The sequence below is a fragment of the Corvus hawaiiensis genome, chromosome 2, assembly GCF_020740725.1.
Source record: "Corvus hawaiiensis isolate bCorHaw1 chromosome 2, bCorHaw1.pri.cur, whole genome shotgun sequence".
Lineage (NCBI taxonomy): Eukaryota > Metazoa > Chordata > Aves > Passeriformes > Corvidae > Corvus > Corvus hawaiiensis.
The window spans coordinates 63,935,573-63,954,852 of record NC_063214.1 but is presented as its reverse complement, the minus strand read 5'-3'; positions in this window follow the sequence as shown (position 1 = coordinate 63,954,852).

Below are 19,280 nucleotides of genomic sequence, written 5' to 3'. Positions count from 1 at the left end.
TAGTCTTCCTTTCTCCTTTATGTGTTTAATATATTGTAATCATCTTTTATCTAATACATTACTTTACCCTTCACTAGTTGCTGTTTTAAACTCTAAGTAAGATATTGCTGACAAATACAGGGGTAATATCTTTTATTCAGACAAATTCCTTCACATATCACCTTCATTCAGTCCTTAATCAGAAAATGACAATAATAATAATAATAACAATAACAACAATAGCGCTTCATATTGCTCTCACTTTATCAGATAAGCTTTATTGCTTGGTGTTGTATGCTGAGTGCTGACAGACATCAGAAACTGGTCTTAGAAAATATGTGAAATCACTTTGACACATATCTGGACAGATAATTATTCAGATTGTTTTCTTTTCTGTAAACTCTTTTTATGGAACATCAACTATTTGAATTTTTTTAATATAATAATTTGTTTTCTGGCATAGCATGATGTGGTCTATATGCTTATTTTCTTACACGAAGAGTGAATACACTGAGAAGTAATCTGTTAATGACACATAGATATGTCACAGCTCAGTGAAATTTACAGAGCTCAGGTAGGGAAACAGTGCACGGCTGCAGAGTACAGCCAAAGATCTGGTTGTTCTGCAGACACTTGACACACATGGCCTTTAAATACTGAAATCATATTTTTTGTCCTATTGCCACCAGCTTCAGTAATCACTGAACCAGGGCCTACTTTTGATCACTCTCCTTTTCATATGCATGCATTATTTGAATGTCCTCTTAGAAAGCTTCTCAGTAGGTGTACAGGTAGTATTATTGGTATTAATAGTTTTGTTTTCTTTGTTTGCTATCTTTTACTTCTTAGTGAGAGATTTTAGAAATGCATACTAATTAGGTTCTTTTTGGTCCTCCATTAATTTAATTTTCACTCTTGCTCATAAACTTGGATTTAAAAAATATTACTGTTTTTACTAAGCAGGTTTTCTTCTGATGCAAAACAAAATACCTGTCTTGATTTATTTCTATTTTCCCTAATCTGAAAAAGGTCTTATCAGGACTGAAGGTTCAATTCTATTCTCTGTCCTCATCAATTTTAAAGCTGTTGCAGTGCCTTAACCTTATGTCTTACTTAGTGAATTAAAGCCTCCAATTTTCTCTAACATGTCTGCAGATTTGAGTGACTCACAATAGCCCTTAGGAAATGCTGAGTGTTTCTTATAAGCTAGTTAATAGGAAATTTTGAATAGAAGGTTATGACTGAAGTCCCCAGCTCATAATCTCTAGCCTTCACCTATCTGTAGGTACACTGCTCTCTTCTCACTAACTAAAACTTGGCATAGATCTTGGTTGCCATAATACTGCAAGGTCAGTATCTGCAGACCAAGCAGGAAACCCTTTATGGTAGAAATTTTTCTTCTTTGTCCAAGGAACAAGCAGGAAACCCTTTATGGTAGAAATTTTTCTTCTTTGTCCAAGGAAGGCTTTCTACATCTTTTTTGCCTGTCTTTCCTTGAAAGTAGAGGCTCTAATCTTGAGTTAAAAGGGTATCTTGGACCTCAAATCTTCCTGTTTAACAAGTTGTACTTTTAATGGAGTAATTAGATTTTTGGCTTCTAGTATATCTGTAGCACTACATCAAATACACAGGAATATCTACTTCATGAACGTCTAGGTATGTCCAGGTATACTTAGAGTCAGGCAGGTTTTAGTCATGCCCAGATATAAATATTTGGGGTAGCTAACAAATTTCGTTAGCAAGGGAATTCATAATGTGAGTTTTGAAGGCTTACACTTTTTTTAATTCAATGCATCTACATCTTCAGATTTTAATACCCTTTAGATAGCCATCATTAAATAGGACCTTTTTGGGGTGTTTTGAAAATTACTGCCAGTTTGCAATCACATAATTTAGCCTATTTGGGGGAAAAATTCCGTAGCATTAAAAATATATCATAGTATCTAATTTATGGGGCTTTTTATGTTACAAGGACCCTCTAGGGAGACACATATGTGTGCATCCCTGATAGTTTCATCAGTGGAGTCAAAGGGAATTTTCTCGTATTCTGAGTTAATAGTGAGTCAGATGGGAGAAGAGGTAAAAGAGTAATGTTAAAACCTCCAATATATGGAGAGTGAAGTCAAAAAGTAACTGAAAAAAAATCCAGAAGTCAACAAGAAAATTGTCAGTCACTCATAAAATATTAGAAAAATAATTTCTAATGAAATTCTTAGAAAAATAAGAGTAGATTAACAAAAGATCTGGTACAAAACATTTATGTTATAGTACCAATAAAATGAAAAGATAGGAAGAATGATATAATGAAAAAATAAGTAAGTGCAGAAACACAGAAAATGAGATACATAACAGAAATAGCAATGGGAAACAGGTGGTAAGGAAATGTTCTGCCAGCTTGATGGTCAGCAAAGTCTGGAAGAGTAAATATTGTTACCACTGAGAAGTGCTGTCATACCAGTAAATACTTGAATATATGCTTATGAAACAGAATTTGTCACATTCTTGGTTTAAACAGGCACTTGACTGGGAACTGTGCTGTCCTTAACTTTCAAATATAAAATATAAATGGCTGAGAGGGAACTAATTGATGTCTACAAGTATCTGAAGGGAGGGTGCCAAAAGGATGGATCCAGGCTGTCCTCCATGGTGCCAGCCAATAGGGCAAGAGGCAATGAGCAGACATTTCTGCACAGAAAGTTCCACCTGGATGCAAGGAAGAACTTTACTGTGTGGATGACCATGCACTGGAACAGGTTGCCCAGAGAGGTTGTGAAGTCTCCCTCTCTGAAGAATTCAAGAACCATCTGGATGCAATCCTGTGCCATATGTTCTGGGATGGTCCAGCTTGAGCAGGAGGTTGGACTGGATGATCCACTGTGGTGCCTTCCAACCTGACCCATTCTGTGATTCTGTGATAATAAATATGAAATGCAAATAGCTGATAACTCTGAAAGGTGTGAAAAACCACAAGACTAAAGCTCTCACCAATAACAGATGTACTTTACAACTAGGCTCAAACACTTGCAAACTTCAATGAGCATGAGGTGTGCATTCTCATGGAGTGTATTTCCATGTAGGCAGGATGTCAATCAGACCCATGGCTGATACCCCTAGGAACTACAGTTAAAGAAAGTTCCATGCAAGTTCCATTCAAATGGAGCTTCAGAGAAGTAGAGGACAGAGCCAGGAAAGCCTTGGCCCAGTAAGCTGGGATGTTCTCTTCTAGGAGCCTTGAAAGGACAGAAAAATTTCTGTGAAAGGACACTGTGTATTAGTCTCTAGAGGCAGTTACAGCCACGGAGCAGGTAAGAACTTCAGATTACTTTCCAGAAAATTCCTGGCGCCAATGAACCACCTGTGTGGACAAAAAATATATGATAGAGGGCAGAGAAAGACTGAACAAAATTTGCAGGCATAGTAGCATGATGAGAGGGAGGCTTTTAATGTTTATCCCAATGAAATACCAAAGGGAAAAAGTACATTCTTTTTAGGACTAACTTCACCTAACCTTGGATCTTTATAATGGATGTTGCTTCACATGGGCTTGCCACTTTAATTCTCTTAGAGCGGCAAGAGTAATGGCTTTTTTTCAGGGACGTTTTATTTCATCCTAAAATACATTTCTAAAATAGATGCCCAAGCATGCCTGTTTCTTATGTAAATTGCTTAATAATAATAATAATAATAATACCACCACTTAACTTTATTTTCAACATTTCACTCTGAAAATGTGGTATAATAACACTTCGATATTTCCTGATCATAAAATTCTTAATTTTTTAATATAAAATAAAGTAAAAAAATCTTAAAATCAAGAATGCCACTATTCAGAGCTCGTCAATTTCATAAACACTGACAAAAGCTGTTAATTTTTTAAGACAGAGAGCATGCTATCAAAAATTTGCTGTTTCAATTAATCTAACGGTTATTTTATATAGCTTATATTTTCTGGTCACCTACATCTAAGAAGCAGTTCAAAACACTTTAGAATATGCAGTCTTGTTCACCATATGGGTACAACTAACTTACAGTATATCTACTTCCAAAAGATTCAGTATATTTCTGTTTCGTCTGTGCATTTCCTGTTTTGTGGAAAGATGTTTTTATTTCCCTGCTGATGTTTATGTACCTGTTCTGTGACTGTATTACGGCTTCATTGCTGTAATCCACTGACTTTAATGGAGTTATTCTTTTCATGTAGTAATTCCCAGAGTTATTCTTACACAAGTATAATCTGCAAAGTCTGTATGATTTCTCTTTTTATAGAACCTAAAGAAATCTTTGTATTCATTGTGCATATTAAGAAAAAAAAAGGATTTGTGGGCAAAAAAGAAGGAAATCATACTATACATAGCAAATTTGAAGGCGTGAATGGGTAATCAACTTTAAATCAAATGACATAGCTGCAGGAGGCATGAGTTTACATTCATGGATACAGCCTTCTTGCTCTGCACTCTTCCAGCATGCCAAAGTAGCTACGAATTTGGCACAGGAAGCTGGATTTGTAACTGCTTTGCATCACTGCACAGCAGTTGGAGCACTCTGGCACATCTGCCCCTTATCTGATGCAAATTGGTGCAGGAAGTGAAACTTCATAAAAATGTCTTAGACTTACATTGGGAAGACCAGACGCAGAGTTGACATAAATACTTTGCTAGTTTAAATCATGAGTTCAGTGGAGCTGGACTGACTTACATATGACTTACATAAATTTCAGATCCAGATTCAGATCCTGGGTTGTGAAATTATGAAAAGAAATAATGTATTGATGAAAATCAACAGCAGTGTCTAGTAGGAAGATAACTCAAATATAGTCTAAATAATGCTAAATAATGAATGTTCTCACAGGCTGCCAAGAGAAGGGGTGCTATGCCATGAAAAACAAGCATAATACATGGAAACCATGAAGGTTCCATCAAAAAAATCATCCTTTTTGTTGTCTCCTGGTTATGTATTTTGCTAGAAATACCCAAAAAGCATCATTCCAGCCATACTTTGTAAATATTCAGCAAAGAAATGCTACTCAAAGCTAAAATCCTGCTAGACCATTATTTGCTTGGCATAGTGTTCTGAAAGACAGTTTTGCAAATGTTGTTAGTTTTGGTTTCATGTATTTTTTACTCAACTTACACTATAGTACTTAAAGTGTTTACATAATGTCTGATCTTTTTTACTGTTCACATTTAACATCTTCATGATTCACTTGCATGTTTTCATTGTTTGGGTTTTTTATCCTCTTCTGATAAACAATATTTTATTGATTCAGCTGCAGATTTTAATGCCTCAAAACGTACAAATATTGCCTATGTGTTACAGTGCGTACTTTGATGTTCCAATTAGATATTTTATGGATCCAGCTGCATGCTTTGGTGATCCAGTTGGATTCTTGATTTTCAATAAAATTGGTAGTCACACTATGTTCTATGTTAATTAAAGTGATTGCAGTATTTTGATAACCAGTTTGAGTAAACAAACTGAAAAATAGCCCAAGCAAACCTAAAATCTATTTTTTTGTTTTTGTTTTTTCTTCATAATATGCGATACTATACCAGAATTTGAAGGTAAGTCAAGCAAATTTGCTTAGTTATAATGAAAATACAAAACCAAGGCATCATTTTGTCATAAATATGTTGGGATCCATATGAATTCAGGCAGGCTGTTCAGTGTACTGCACTTTGCTAAGTATTTTGCAGGTAATTCAGGCTACCAAAAGACCTTCTTGTCTATCCTAAGCACAGAATTTACAAGACTTATAGATTTATTTAATGTATCCAAGATATATCCATGCTGTCTCTTAAATATTTCATTAATGAAAAAATTCCGTCTTCTGTTTAGGAATTCTACAATATTGGGTTACTGTGTACTACATTAGTCATCTAAGGGTTTCTATTTTAAGAATTATCATGCCTTAAAATTGAATGCATATTTACAGTTTGCTGTATGTTTTTGCAATCCACCCTCAGACTACACCAGTGTAAATGCTATATGAGATACATATATAAAGATAGAAAAGGGAACCAGAGGCATGGATATTTCTCTGCGTTGGTTACACTTAAGAATGGACTGTGTATATCCATTTCAGCTCCGGAGAAATGATCCTTAATAAAATGAAATTAATCTCTATGTCCTTTTCTTCTTCTGAAATATATCACAGTCTACCACAGTCCTTTATTTCACTCTGCCAAGTAGACTAACAAAAATGTTTCTTAAACTAATCATAACTTTGCTATAGCCCAAGAGAACCTGTGGAAGGTAGGTGTGCTTTAGCTCAGCTCGGTACTTAGCACATACAATCTCTGGATCACCACCAGCAACACATCTTCTGTCGCACAGGTGTTTCCCTACAGACTCCTGTTTTCAAACAGGAGTTTCTTTAAGGTACTTTATGCAAAAATTATGAAATAGATTAATAAGAATAATTTTATGAAGTGGAATGCATCAGGTGCAGTCGCTTGTTATATGATCATTTTTTTACTGTCTCACTAAATGTATGAAGGTCATAAAGTTTTTGTTTCTTTCCTAATTTATTCCCAAACTTCTTTCCTCTTTATCCTAATGCCAGGGTTTTAACCACATATTTCTGTCAATGCGGCTTATGAAATTCACACAATTATCACTATAATTTACCACACCACATAGATCACAGTCAGTTTTCTTTGAAGGGGCATTTCCTACCTTCTTGATATCTTAGTACTGAAATTTCTATTTATTTCACAGCAACTCTTACTATTTGACCTGGGATTATGTCTCCTTTGATAAGAAGTATCTGTTGCTCTTCACCTTAAGCATACTTATAGTTTACTGTCGTTTCTGCTGTGCATTTCCCTGGAGAATCTGAGATTCAAATTCACTCTACCAACATAGGATGTTATGAGTGCAGAAGCTTTGCTGATCTACACGAAAACTGAGTTTTATATGAGTTTGGAGATGAAAGCTAAGCTCATGTCTGATTAGTTTCAGTTTTCTTCTCTTTCTTTATGCATAGTGAAGTTTCTATTTTTTTCCCTGTTTTCTGCTGCTGAAAAGTAGTTTCTAAATGCTTATGGGTAAGAATGCTTATGGGTAAGACAGGCTTTGCACTTATTTATTCAACCTTTGTGAGTTTCTTAAATTTCTCTCATTTTCTGTCACAGTGCAACACTACCTAAGAGGTAAAAAAAATCAGCAATGCATCATTGACCAAGGATCCCTTGCTTTTATCACATCAAAGTATATAATTCATAGATATTTTCCTAAAACTCCTTCCCTTGTACTTTGGCAAATTCCATAATTGCTGGTGGTAAAACACCATAATGATACTGAACTTGCTAAATAAAGTTTTTTGTATGCAGCTTGTATTGTAAAAAGTTCGTGTGGAAATAGGGTGCTGAGAAAATATAGTCTTTGTCCTACCTGCTTGGACAGTTAAAGGGATACTTTAGAGAATTTTGCTGCCTTATGCCAGCTGTACAGACTTTCAGTAGGCATAAAAACTACTTAGATATGAAAGTTATTCTACATATGTTATTCTACAGATGCAATATTATAACTAAAAGTTATTCTACAGATGCAATTTACCAAAGACAGTGATTGCAGGTGGTGGAGGCTTTTGGGATCTTGTTCACTGCCTCGCCTCCATAGCTGTTCAAGCACATTTTCCACTTTCATCAGTTTTGACTGCCTCTGGGTCTCCAGGTCAGCAGCTCCCAGATATTTTTATTTTTTTGGCCATCTCTTATTCTGTTTCTTCAGCTTTAATTCCAGTTGTTTCTGTTATATTGTGTTTTTTGCTAATAGCCCTCAGGTATCCAGATTGCTACTGACTGGGCCAGCCTTGGGCTGCCCATCTGGGACTGAATTTGTATCAGCAACCTCTTTTTCCCCCTGGTCATGCTGCTTCAGCTGCAGTATAAATTCCTTGAGGTTTTCTCCAATACAGTGCATGCTCCTCTCTCAAAACTCTTCACGTTTCCTTTTACTAAACTCTCGAAAACAACACAGGCTAGCTTGTCGTATTCATACAGGCTTGCACTATCTCCTTCATAGTTTATAGTGTTCCCTACAAAACAAAATTCTGAGATAGAATATAGATGTTTAAAAACAAAGTGTATTCTAAAACTGAAAAAATTGGAAACTTTACCATGGTTTTTGATCTGCAAATTTCCACCTCATTCTCTGGAAGACGCATTAGCTTGTATTTCTCTACTTGAACAGAAAAGCAAATTCTCCCCAGTGTTGGTGATAGGCCATGATTCAAATTGATTGATGAAAGGGAGAAATCTTATCAACAATGTCATTATGCCCACCATAACTGCCAAAAAAGGGTCATTCTTACACTCAGTGGTAGATAGCCTATGGTTTTCCAGCCTCGGGCAGCTCCGTAGCATTTATGACTCCCACACAAGAGTCAGTTTTAGGACTTGATACAGGATAGTACTGGTCAGGAGATTGACAGATGACATTCTGAAGATTAAACAACAAGGTTGTCTTGGACTCAGCTCCATGATCTTCAGGCAATCAATTAAATCCTTGAAGATCTGTTTCAAGTGCAGCCAGAGTTGCTCTGAGGTGCTTAAAACACAACTTGTTGCCCTTACAGAATCACAAAATGGGTAAGGTTGGAGGGGACAACAGTGGGTCATTGGTCAAATTCCCTGCTCACACAGGGTCATCTGAAAGCATATTGCACAGGATTGCATCCAGATGATTGCCCTCAGTTGCACCAAGAATCTGGTTCATGATTTTCTTTTTACATACTCTAGGTAATTCCCACATGCTCAGTGGTTTTTTTCTGAGTGATTTTGACCTTCATCATCACGAAGTGAGTCCTCACTTAATAAGTGACAAATAGCAGGAAAAAAAAAAAGAGGGAATGGTTTTATTGGTTTTCAGAATGGAGATTTTTGAACACTTCATTCTTTGGTTATACGAAGACGGGAAAAGGTTAAAAAGTGTTTTGAGGATGAAATAGTTATTTTGTAGAAAAGTCACTCCCCGATTGATCCACAAACAGTGGTTTGGATATCGCCTTTGACAAAAATGTCTTCTTTGCTTTTGTATTTTTGTCCCAGACAGATGGAGACCAAAATAATAGAGAGAGCGCTGTTGTAGGGCTTTCTGCCAGGACTCGTTTTTCAGGTAAACTCTGTGTAGTTCTTTATGAACAAATAAGTTGTAAGGGATGCTTCATTCAACTCCTGTCATCTGAAGATGTCTCATTATCAGTGTTATGGGAAGCATTTCAGGAGACAGTGCTCACAGAAGTGAATCAGACATGCATGGAATGGTAAGAATGGTAAGGATCTGTTTTCCTCCTCCTTGGGTCTGGTTTTGCTGATTTTACAAATTTGACAATTTTGGCTCAGTGTTTTTGCGTCCTTCACTGCAGGACTAGATATAGCCTGTGGTAAATATGGATATTGTTTTTTTTATTATCTGTGTGGATTATTTTCATTTTACATCCAGTGAACCTGAGGGAGAAAGAGAAGGAACACCAACAAACAGCAATGAGACAGTGTGCTGATAGCTTTAAATGAATTTTCTAAGGGCTAAGTAAGCTTTGAGATGTCTGCTCCGTTCAGTAAAATCTGCACATTGATTACATCTCTGTAAATGTAGGATAAGTACAGTGTAAAGGTCAACAGATTAAACATGTAGTTTAATCAGCAAATTATGCAAATGAACATAAATGAAATATACCATTCAACTGTTAAGATCAGTAAAGCATGCAACTCTATTAGTGAAGTGTTTGAGTGCTGGCCATCTTAAATCTACACCCAATTAACTAAACTTTAAGAAAATTCCGTTGCTGCAGGAAACAGATAAAAGAGTTTATCAGCCAAATGTTTGGTCTGACCAACATTTATTGTAATGTACCTACCTAAAATATGGTGACAAAAATTTAGCAAAATTGGTTAAAAAATTGACAATAGTGACAACAAAATAACTGCACCTAAGTTTTTTTCTCCATCACTGGAGGGTGAATATCAATTAGCAGGTAGTGAAACAATATGACTACTTGAAATATGGTGACCAGTGAGGTGGAATTTACGGACATTTGACAACCACTTTACACGGCTCAAGTAGCAAGTTCCCTCCTAGCTCCTCATCTAGGTCAAAATCAGCAAAGCACTTAAGTAGATCCATAACTTTGGGTGTAGGAGTAGTACCATAAATGTCTTTTGCTCACCTGCTACTGCTGACGTTATGGAAGTAGAGACCTGAGATCAGGGCTCAGTTGTGCTAGTTGGAGTTCATAGATTTAAAAAGATACAGCCTCTATAAGACTAGCAATCGAGAGAGATAGAGGGGTGGGGGGGAAAACATAGTTATTATTCTCTCTTCTCCATCTTTCTTCTTATTTTTTTATCATAATTACAATAATTAGGTTGGAAATTTTGGATTACATCCCAGATATCATTACATATATGAATGGGTTTCAGAAGTTCATAGTTTTAGCAGCAGCAAACAGTGTTAAGACCAATGAAGAACTGTTTATATGTCTAGAAACAATAACCAATATTTTCAAAGAAGTAGTTAGAATTCTTAGATTATATGTAATGGAACAGACAATTTTTGTGTCTCTCTGCCTTTTTTGTAGTATTTTAATCAATGTAACATTATTTTGCATGTTGGTAAGTAAACAGCTTTTATTTAATTCAAGTAACTAGAACTATTTTACAGGTTGAGCTTGCAATGGTGTTTAGTTTGGAACAGAAACATGGCTTTCAATTAATTTGTCAATGGTTCCAGCTCATTTTGATTCAGCTCATATTAGAGAAATTTTTGGAGCACTGTTGGATTTCTTTCAGATGGAACTGTTGGAGGATGTTCTTCAGGGACGCACCTAATGTCTTCCAGCTGCAGATGATGAGCAATCCCAGTCAGGGACAAGACTAAAGATAGTTTTTATTCAACTAAAAGAAAAAGGGAAGGAGGGAACCCACTCTGTATGAGCATTGTGTAAAAATTAGTTTCTCAGCAATTTGGCTATAGAGATCATTTTCCATTAGTCATTGCTTTGTGCTAACAATATGTGTAATTACAGTTTATCAGAGTTTCCCATTCTTCTCCCCATCCTATTTTCTCTTACTTTTTTGCTGTGAAATTTTTGAGTTGATAAATGATGCAATTTGATCAAGGATTTATGGTATTCAATGGACAAAATAAAGGCTCCTAAATACCAGCACATACAGTTAGTATAAATGTTTAAATCAACATTTTCATTTTGACTGACCTTTGCTAGTCAGCAATTTCTGTTTGATGAAAAAACTGAAAAATAAACTGCAACTTTTCATTGCAGATATATGTTGAAAATATCTAGGAAAAAACCTTTTTTTTACAACTACAGATCACTTGGCTTAGGTGAAGAGTCACAGGGAAGTTTTTATTACATCCATGACTTGTATATCTCCCTGTGTCAGAGCAAGGTTTAAGCATGAACCTACTTCTCTCTTCTACCTTCACTATAGAAGTATCCCATTGCCTATCCACTTTAACAGTTCTAGTCCTCCCTTTCTGCCTCTTGAATGATTTATCACTTTTAGGAATGTTTATCTTCACTCTGCACCCTTTTACACCTCACTTATGGCATTTGTCATGGTGAAGCAGAGTAGAGAGAATTCACGGGAAATACCCTTTAATTTGAAACAGCAGCAAGCATTTTTTGAAAAATAAAAATAAAATCCACATTCATCAATTGTTATTGAAGAACCCTTTAAAGTATGCTCTACCAGACTGAAGGTTCTGTTTCTTATATTGCATTTTAGGATTTTTCCCATGGAGGAATGGGAAATTAGTTAGACAAATTGTCCTGTTCAGCCTTCACAAAAGGTCCTTCCTTTAAAAAAATGCAATCAGAAGTCATGATAGTGATTAAAATAAATTATTTGAAGGATCAACTTCTTATTGCATGAACTGTTAAAATGGACATTAGTAGCTCACCACCCATAGTACAGCCTTTTTTTCAATAGGAGACCTTAGGTACTTTTTCAAGTGCTTAGGTTTGTAGATATGCTCTAGAAACCACATTCCATTGTGCAAAAAAAGTACAGAAAAGGGATAAGCACAAAAGAGTGACACTATCATCATCATATCACAAAATAAATGGAATTTCAGTTTTAGCACAGATGCAGTCAAATAAAAACCAATCCATCAAAATATCTCATATCAATGTACTGTTACATTGCTGGGATTAGTTAGAGATGCTTGTGAGATGATTTGTGCCTTAAATGTCAGGGAGAAAACCCTAAAAACAGGAATATTTTTTTACATGAAAGAAAGAGAGTAGAATACACCAAGGAGAAAATAGTACTTTATTTCACTTTGCTAAAATAGAAAGAAAAAATCTTTGAAAATCTAGACCTAGGTCAATCTAATCCTTTATGCATGAAGACAGAAGCAAAATTGAATGCTATATAAGAATTATTTTAAACTCAGACAAAAGTTAAACCAAAAAATATACACATATATGCATACATACATATGTATATGTAGATAGGATAAAGAGGTTTTTCAGTAGAGGTATGGTAATTCATCAGATTTTGAGTAGTTAGATTTCAAGAAGTCTGAAAATATAAATCTTGCTCTTGATCAGGCATTTGGTGAACCCTTAGTGCCCTTGTAACTATCTTACCTTATACATAAAATTTCCACTGGTCCTATCAACTTATTTCTGTCTTCTTTTGTCTCCAATTTCATCCAGTACAACACTATCTAGGGTTGAACTTTTGGGGGGTTTTAAAGTCTCTCTAAGGCAAAACATAGCCTATTGAAATGCCATCCTTTCAGGCACCATAGAGAAGAAATGACAGCATTTACCTTTGACTCAAATAGAGATTGGTATTGTCCATCTGTTCCAGCCTACAGAGGGGAAATAGGTGTGCCTTTTGGAGCATATTTCCTACCGAACAGCCCAATAAACAGGACGAAATAACCTTTGACTTTGTTTCCTTAGCCCACTTGTGACTGTGTGTGCTTCTGGACGTACTGCGAAGCACTTGTGCAGCATCCAGACCACAAATGAGGCATGTCTCAGTGTAAGCCTAGTGAACGTCTTTTCTGCTTCACACAGATCTGGCCACTCATCACAGTGTATTCTGTCCCTTTGGGCAGCATGGAACATCCCTTGAACACATCAGCCAAGTAAGCTTTGTAGCAATGTTCACTATGGGCAGAAGGTCAGCATGCACATTTGTCTGTGTATGTGTGTGTCTCTTCCCTATTCCTGTAGCTTTTAAATCTATTGATTTTAGCCAGATTTGACAGAGTAGTAGAGGTATCAAAGATAATTAAATGCCAGTTCCAGTTTCTTGCACTTTTCTCTGTTAGCAGCTGGTGTCCCTCTGCTCTCTAGTCTAATTTTCCATCTAAACTATTATTTGATATTCAGAGAAGCTTATGAGCAGTCACAGTCTGAACAGAAATTGCTGTTGGTTGCTTTTACTGAAAGCCCCCACTGCTATCTCCAAAATACCATGTTGAAGAGGACTATGAGAAAAAAAAAAAGGCAACATGCATTGCTCTAGTGTTTGAGGTGACCAGTGTAAAATATGCTGTGGGTCCTGAGAATTATCAATCATTTGTCGGTCTGTGTTATATGTGGCAGCTTTCCTCCTGCTACACAGTATGTTATAGAGACAAGAAGGGGAGAAGAGACCTTTTATTTTGCACTGGTAGGGACTATATTTGATCCTCAATTGACTGCGTTTATAAGACTATTATTCTATGTAATGCAATATTATTGTACAAAACCAATTTCAAAGTCACAATATCTCATTTTGTGTTTCTCCAGAAAAAGAAGCAACCTTATACTAGCGAGAGTGATATGAGAGGGTAATACAAAATATAAGTCTAGAGAGTTCTGAGGAAGAAAGAAATGTCAGGCTTTAAAGAGAGGCAGGTATCTGAGGAAAGAGCAACACAGATTCCTGCAGATGGTGGCAAGGATGTGTCTCAATATTATGTCCCCATTCTGGCAAACACTTTAGCTTAAAGATTGAAACCAGTATTTGAAATGCTGGTCATTTCTGGACAGAAGAAATTAATGTATAACTATTTATTAATTAGGAAAGTAGTTAGGTGTATTACTGGATGATCAGTTTGGACAGAGGGTGGGCAATACTAACATAAATGTTGCTAAGTGTTTCAGAAGTATGAAAGAGAACTACAATGCAAATCCACAGGTACTTTCATAATGCTTATGTTAAGCTTTTATAAGACATTAATAGAATTTGATAGAGGGATAGATCAAGAATTATTGATACCCAGAAAAAGAAACCATGAAAAAGAGGATAATATAGCACAGCATGACAGAAATCTCAAATCTGTGATAGGAATATGACAACTGCAGAATGTTTATAGAATTATTCAGAAAGTTCCTTCTACTTTAAGTGAGGTTATAAAAGTAAGGTAAGTTTAATGAAAATATTTCTAGAAAGAAGCAGTATAAATAAAAAAAAAAAAAAAGAAAGAAAGTGGAAAAGGACTCCCTGAAGAAGGTAATGACTGAAAGTAACTTCCTAAAAATGCATTTTGATGGATATAATTGATGTTGTAGTTGTTTACTGGTAATAACTTCCTCAGCAGCATAGGTAGGATTTTTTGAAATGGTGAGGGATTCTGGTCCAGGGGGAAGGGAAGTGTGGATTCTGGGTCACAAGGTAGAAAGGAGGCCATAACTTCCTTGTGGGTAAGCTCAGGAAATGTGGGGTAAGTGAATGGACACTGAGTTGGATCCAGAAGTGGCTGAATGGCAGAGCTCAGAGGGTTGTGACCAGCAGAGTAGAATCCACTTGGAGGCCTGTAGTCAGTGGCATTCCCAGGGATCAGTACTGAGTCCAGCCTTATTCAACTTCTTTACCAATGACCTGGATAAAGGGATAGGATGTGCCCTCAGCAAGTTTGCTGATGACATGAAACTGGGGGGAGTGGCTGGCACACCAGAAGGCTGTGCTGCCATTCAGTGGGACCTTGATAGGCTGGAGAGTTGGGAGGAGAGAAACCTAATGAGGTTCAGCAAGGGCAAGTGTAGGGTCCTGCACCTGGGGAGGAATAACCAGCACAGGCTGGGGACTGACCTACTGCAGAGCAGCTCTGCTGGGAAGGACCTGGCAGTACTGGTGGATGACAAACTCACTGTGAGCTGGCAGTGCCCTTGTGGCCAGAAGGGCCAGTGGTATCCTGAGGTGCATTGGGAGGGCAGTGACCAGCAGGCCGAGCGAGGTGATAGCCCTGCCTCCGCTTGGCCCTAGTGAGGCCACATCTGGAGAGCTGTGTCCAGTTCTCGGCTCCTCAGTACATGAAAGAGAAGGAGTGTTGGGGTCCCTCCCCTGCCATGTAGCCCTGGGAGAGGGGCCCTGAGGGCACAGACATGGGGTTTCCTGCCCCTGCTCAGCCTCATTCCCATTGGTTGGTTTGTGTTCCCTGCGCGGGCAGAAGGACCCTTGGTCCCGTGACTGGAACAGTTCTTGGGCAGAGCTCCGGCCATGCGGCTGGAGGAATAAACATCTCTGAAACAGCTATCAAGAATCTGTCTGTCCATATATATTTCCTTTCCACGGGACGCCTGGTTTGATATATGCATGTTGCAGGATCCCCACTGCAACAAAGGAGCTTCTGGAAAGGGTCCAGCAGAGGCCACAAGGATGGGAGGTGTCTTCTCTTATGAGAGGGCACTGTGGGAGCTGGGCCTGTTTATTGTAGAGAAGAGAGAGGGGATCTCATTTGTTATCATATGACTTTTGGAAAACAAGAAATAGGCTTGTGAAGGTGAAAAATGCAGGTATAGTTAATTCCCCATCAAAACTATGTCATTAGAAACTGAAGCTACCTTTAAAAACATAGTCACTAGGCAACAAAGACTTTTAAAGGGAAACCCAGAGTAACATAAAAAAGAACAGATACATACATCATCTTTGAAACAGAAATATTCTATGACAGTTTTAAACATGCACAGTATTACATAAATCAGCCATAGGAAGTGAAATTCCAGTATAAATTGCAATAAGAAAAGTGCCTTTAAATAAATGACTGAACTAAACATCAAAGAGTGTCTGAGAGATAAAACACATCAGCAAACATGGTTCACTTTTTATGAGATAAAGTGCTGAACAGCCTCAGGAATGAGCCATCCGAAAGGTTAAAATTTCTCTGACTATCTGTCTCTCTTACTACCTTCTTTCTTCACATGCTATAGTATCAAGTCAGCATCATTAATGAATTGATTCCAGAGAAAAAATCCCAACATCTATAAATACAGTTTGTATCTAGTTAATGAATTTGTTGCTGAAATCCCTTTCCTGTGGAAAAGAGAACATTAACTCCTGCTGCTGTTTTTTTAAAGACTTCCAGCAGATGATGGGAAAGACAGTATAATACAGACAGGGTGTCATCTTCTAGTTACAAAGCAAAATATAAAACAGCTAAAATAAATGTGGGTAGTAGGTTCACAAATTATATTGAGAGATTTAGATATGTTTATCAAACAAAACCTCCTCACTTTATTCTGGAGACTACTAATTTTGTGTGAGAGTTCTTACACAGAATCAGAATTCTCATTTTCAGGGATGTCATAGAAATCACTGATCAGCTTGGTCCCTCTGCTCTCCTGAGCAGCCAGGCCATGTACTCAAAGGACAGTAGTAAATAAGGGTTGCTACAAACATTCTAGTTGTGTTTATACAAATTTTTAGAAATTTTTCATACTATCTCTTGATTGGGGGACTGCTGAATTAGGCACTATGGAAAATCAGGTAATATTTGAGGTGCTAGTTTTTGATCATATGATGACAAAGAAGGAACAGAGCTGATCCAATTTCTTCACTTTTTATCATCCGTGTAATTTCTCCATCTAGACTACAATGTCACAAAAGGCTGCACTCTGGAGCATATGTTTACAGACAAACCAGGCAGAAATTAACAACAGAGTACATTTCTATAGGAAATCTATTTAGAAGTTACAGAAACTAATAAGAAGTTAGTCTTTCTAACTTATGCTTTGTAAGCATTTCAACACAAATTCTACAGAATGTCTAACTAAAACCTATATGAAAGCTAAAAAGCTTTCTGTTTAGTTAGTTCTATTTGTTGGAAAAAGCCAGACTCTGAATGTACCCACTGTGCTTTTTTCCAAATGAATTATAATTATCTGTGCTGTGCATGTTCCATAGCCTTTTTTGTTTAGGACATACATTCCTGTCAGTAATATATCTAGTGCTAGAATTCTTACTTTTTTAACCTCAACAGTGTATATTACAGGGCTTCTGTCAGAAGGGAAGACTGTGAAGAAATATTTCTATGATCATTTACCAATGGCTGCAAGTTATTATACATTAGACTGCATTCATTGTTTAGTCTGAGAGGAGCATTAAATTGATAACAGTGCAATTTAAAAATTGGTTGTTTCTTGCCTACCATTCTCTTTGTAAACATATCAAAGATACCCTTTATTTTCTGGACTCTCTTATATTTTCTGTATCTTTCTACAAAAGGCTTCAGTGTGTGTCACAGCAAAGCTTCCTGCACACTGTGACAATGTCCTGCTTTATCAGTGAGATCCTGTTTATGAGAACAGAAATATACAGATACATTTTATGATGTATATATTTATTTGTGAAGTAGAAATACCATTTATATCTTCAACTTTTGGTGTCAGGTCCTTTTTTGCTCAGTTGCCTCATAACGACAGAAAGGACTACACAAACATCTCTGCTCCTTCTACAAGAAAATAAAACCAGAGAACTTGTATTTGAAGACCAAAACTGTAAAAGAAGGAAATTATTTAAACTATTGAAAAAAAATTCTTCCTTCATCCTCTTTTGGAACAATAACATGCAAATATTTGCACTTTTTCTGAGATATCTTTTGGCATAATCTTATACACCCTAATTTTTAATTTTTTTGTCATTGAAGTCAGTACAAATACAGAATGATACTCTCTAGATCATGTTAAGAGATCTGGCTTGCTCTTCATTGTTTGCCCTCTTCTATGACTGAAGATTAAATCCACACCACAGATATTGTCTTCCTGGCTACAAGTTTGATTTCCCCAACTCCACTAGCATGTTATCAATTGTAAAATATGCAGATATTAATCCTGAGCTGCATATTTCCTTTTTACTCAGGGACGGGAGAAGATTTATGTATCAAAAATATTTTTTTTTAAAATTGCTTGAAAAATTTCAAAGGGTAGGAAAACAATGAGCAAGTAGAAATATGAAAAAAATCCTGTCTTTTTATTTTTGTATAAACATTTTTGTTCATATAAACAGTCTTTCTCCAACAGAAGGTTTGTTTTTACAAAGCTCTTTCTCTTGGCTGGATTCAGATAAGACAAAGGTGTTGTTATGATGAGATCACTATAAACCCGACCATGGGCCAGAAGGATGCTCCTTTTTTAACGATGAGAAATGAGAAAATTATAAGTTCCTAAATACCTTCTAAATGTAACTCTAATTTAAAAACTTGTATTCCTTCTAACTGGTGGAACTGGTTTATTGAGCTTTGATATTAAAGTCCAAGAACAAAGGTAATAGAATATGAAACATAAATTTTAATATCTAGCATTGGAACTAGAAACAGAAAATCACTGACATTCAGTGACATCATATATAAATATTTGGTTAACCCCATTTGAATGATTTCTTAATGATCCTGTGAAGTTGCAAGTCTGCTTGCAGTTGGCAAGACTACAGAAGAGATGTGTATGTTTGTGAAAATGACACTGACTCCTGTGTCACTATTTTTTTTCTTATTTCGTCACTGAAATATGCCAGGTTAATAAAATTGTCACTTAGTTTTATATACATTGCTACAAAGAACTTGTACACAAATATAAACCTATACTATTCGGCTTTGACTGCAACTCCTTTCCTTTCCTGGCAACCCAGTGAAATCAATATATATTCATGATCTAATCCAACAGACCATGTGATTAATTTCATGCAGTCACACCAAAGGCAGCATTCACATGCTTCAAGTTAAATAGTGTTTGTCTTGACTTCTGAATTCATAAGAATAAAAATTTAAGTACTCATTTAAAAAAAGATAAATATCTTCAGATATTTTTATTATCCACCCTATGAAAAAATAAATTTTGTAGTCCTTTTTTTTTTACAAATATTGCCAACTTGAAGAGAAAAAATCTCATCAGCAAATAATGTGTGAAGAAATTTTTAATTGATTATGAGACAATATTAATGTATTTAAATACTTCAATTGCTCTTTCCTTGCTAATGTAATTAGTCTTCCTTTGTGTGTTTAGTCTATAATTTTTCTTTGTGCATACATACTGGGCTGGAAAGAGTAAGTTTATGGATAACATT